Source organism: Microtus ochrogaster, unplaced genomic scaffold (genome assembly GCF_000317375.1).
Source record: "Microtus ochrogaster isolate Prairie Vole_2 unplaced genomic scaffold, MicOch1.0 UNK63, whole genome shotgun sequence".
In the NCBI taxonomy this organism is placed as follows: domain Eukaryota; kingdom Metazoa; phylum Chordata; class Mammalia; order Rodentia; family Cricetidae; genus Microtus; species Microtus ochrogaster.
In genome coordinates, this window is record NW_004949161.1 from 1,820,831 (window position 1) to 1,823,423 (window position 2,593).

At 50.7% G+C, this 2,593-nt stretch overlaps 1 pseudogene; it reads left to right on the forward strand.

The window, feature by feature from the left end:
- The first annotated feature begins 201 nt into the window (after positions 1–201).
- On the forward strand, positions 202–1,791 carry LOC101983125 (annotated as a pseudogene).
- Positions 1,792–2,593: the final 802 nt, after the last annotated feature.

A 2,593-nucleotide genomic window follows, 5' to 3' on the forward strand; every position in this document is an offset into this window, starting at 1 on the left:
TGTTCTGTCTTGCGGTGTCATATCATCTGACATTCTTGTGAGATTTGACTATTCTTCACCAGATGCAGTCATGATGCTTGTGGACTTTTCATCCACTAAAGAGTAGAAATAGCTGCACAGCAGAAACTCATCCTGACCTTTCAGTCATCTGCCTTGGGTATGGCTGCAGGATCCGGAGTACTCCCAAGGACCTCAGGAACCATGACAAAACCACACAGCAAAGCAGGGACTGCCTTCATTCAAACCCAGCAGCTGCATGCAGCCATGGCTGACACCTTCTTGGAACATATGTGCCGCCTGGACATTGACTCCACACCCATCACGGCCCACAACACTGGCATCATTTATACCATTGGTCCTGCTTCCCGGTCTGTGGAGATGCTCAAGTCAGGAATGAACGTGGCTTGTCTCAATTTCTCTCATGGAACTCATGAGTACCATGCAGAAACTATCAAGAACGTGCGTGCAGCCACAGAAAGCTTCGCCTCTGATCTCATTCTTTACCGGCCTGTTGTTGTGGCTCTGGACACAAAGGGGCCTGAGATCCAGACTGGATTCATCGAAGGCAGCGAGCGGCACTGCAGAAGTGGAGCTGAAGAAGGGAGCTACCCTGAAGATCACCCTGGACACTGCTTACATGGAAAAGTGTGATGAGAACACCCTGTGGCTGGACTATAAGAACATCTGTAAGGTGGTGGAAGTGAGTAGCAAGATCTACATAGATGATGGGCTCATTTCACTGCAGGTGAAGGAGAAAGGCGCTGACTTCCTGGTGACAGAGGTGGAGAACAGTGGTTCCTTGGGCAGCAAGAAGCGGGTGAACCTCCCCGGAGCCGCTGTGGACCTCCCTGCTGTGTCAGAAAAGGACATCCAAGACCTTAAGTTTGGGGTGAAACAGGATGTAGACATGGTGTTTGCGTCTTTCATCCACAAGGCAGCTGATGTGCACGAGGTTAGGAAGGTCCTGGGAGAGAAGGGCAAGAACATCAAGATCATCAGCAAAATTGAGAACCACGAAGGCGTCCGCAGGTTTGATGAAATTTTGGAGGCCAGTGATGGGATCATGGTGGCTCGTGGCGACTTGGAAATTGAGATCCTGCAGAGAAGGTCTTCCTGCCTCAGAAGATGATTGGACAATGCAACCGAGCTGGGAAGCCAGTCATCTGCGCCACACAGATACTGGAGAGCATGATCAAGAAGCCCCGCCCCACCCGTGCTGAGGGCAGTGATGTGGCCAATGCGGTCTTAGATGGAGCAGACTGCATCATGCTGTCAGGAGAAACCGCCAAAGGGGACTACCCTCTGGAGACAGTTCGCATGCAGTACCTGATTGCTGGTGAGGCAGAGGCCGCCATCTACCACCTGCAGTTATTCCAGGAACTCCGCCATGTGGCGCCTATTACCAGCCACCCCACAGAAGCTGCTGCCGTGGGTCCTGTGGAGGCCTTCTTCAAGTGCTGCAGTGGGGCCATTATCGTGCTCACCAAGTCTGGCAAAAGTGCTCACCAGGTGGCCAGGTACCGCCCGCATGTGCCCATCATTGCTGTGACGCACAATCCCCAGACAGCTCGCCAGGCCCATTTGTACCGTGACATCTTCCCTGCGGTGTGTAAGGATGCAGTGGAGGATGCCTGGGCTGAGGATGTAGACCTCCCTGTGAATTTGGCCATGAATGTTGGCAGGCCCGAAGCTTCTTCAAGAAGGGAGATGTGGTCATTGTGCTGACTGCGTGGCGCCCTGGCTCTGGCTTCACCAACACCATGCGTGTAGTGCCTGTGCCTTGATGGCCCTCTGGTGCCCCTCTTCTAGCCCGGGAAAATTACTGTCGCTGAAACATGTAATAGAGCCCAGCTGTCTGTCTATCATATGGCCCTACCCAAGCCAGGGGAGACAGAGGAATCCAGAATTAGAAACCCTCTGACTTTATCACAAAGAGGCAGAAACATCTCTGTGTACTTTGCTCCTGTAGAAAGTTGCCCAGAGAACTCCCAGCCCTGGCCTGGAGTCAAAAGACAGCAAGAGTAGGGGCTTAAGGCATGGGGGCCCAGGTTCCTGTGTAGATAATAACCTCTGGCCCCGGGCTGGATTTGCTTCCGCAACAGCTTTGACCTCTCCCACTGCTCCTTGTGCACTTCTCAGCTGTCACTGCGGTCACACCCTCCACCTCCCATTCTACTGTGCAGCATCTCCAGGCCTGTTGCTATAGTGCCCACCTGAGTGTCAATAAACAGCAGCTGAAGCAAAAATAAATAAATAAATATAAAAGAGTAGAAAATAATCTAGGTTCTTTATGAATAATCTCACCTCTGGCATTCTGCTATAACAGCAAAAATGGACTAATAGGTTTTACAAGATAAGAGTAGTCTGATTGGCCAGAGTTCAAAACACTAATTGGCAATTTGAAGTGGGTGTCATCACTGCATGTTGAGAAATAATGCACACAGGCATTTCCAAGTTTCCTAGCTCTCTACAGTCAAAAGACTTGACTGAAATAACTGTTTCTCAGACCGTGCTGCTCTCAGGTAAGCAGAGAGACTTAACCAATTTATGCTTCAGTAGTAAACATTCCAAAAGATCAAAGAGGCCTCTCAAA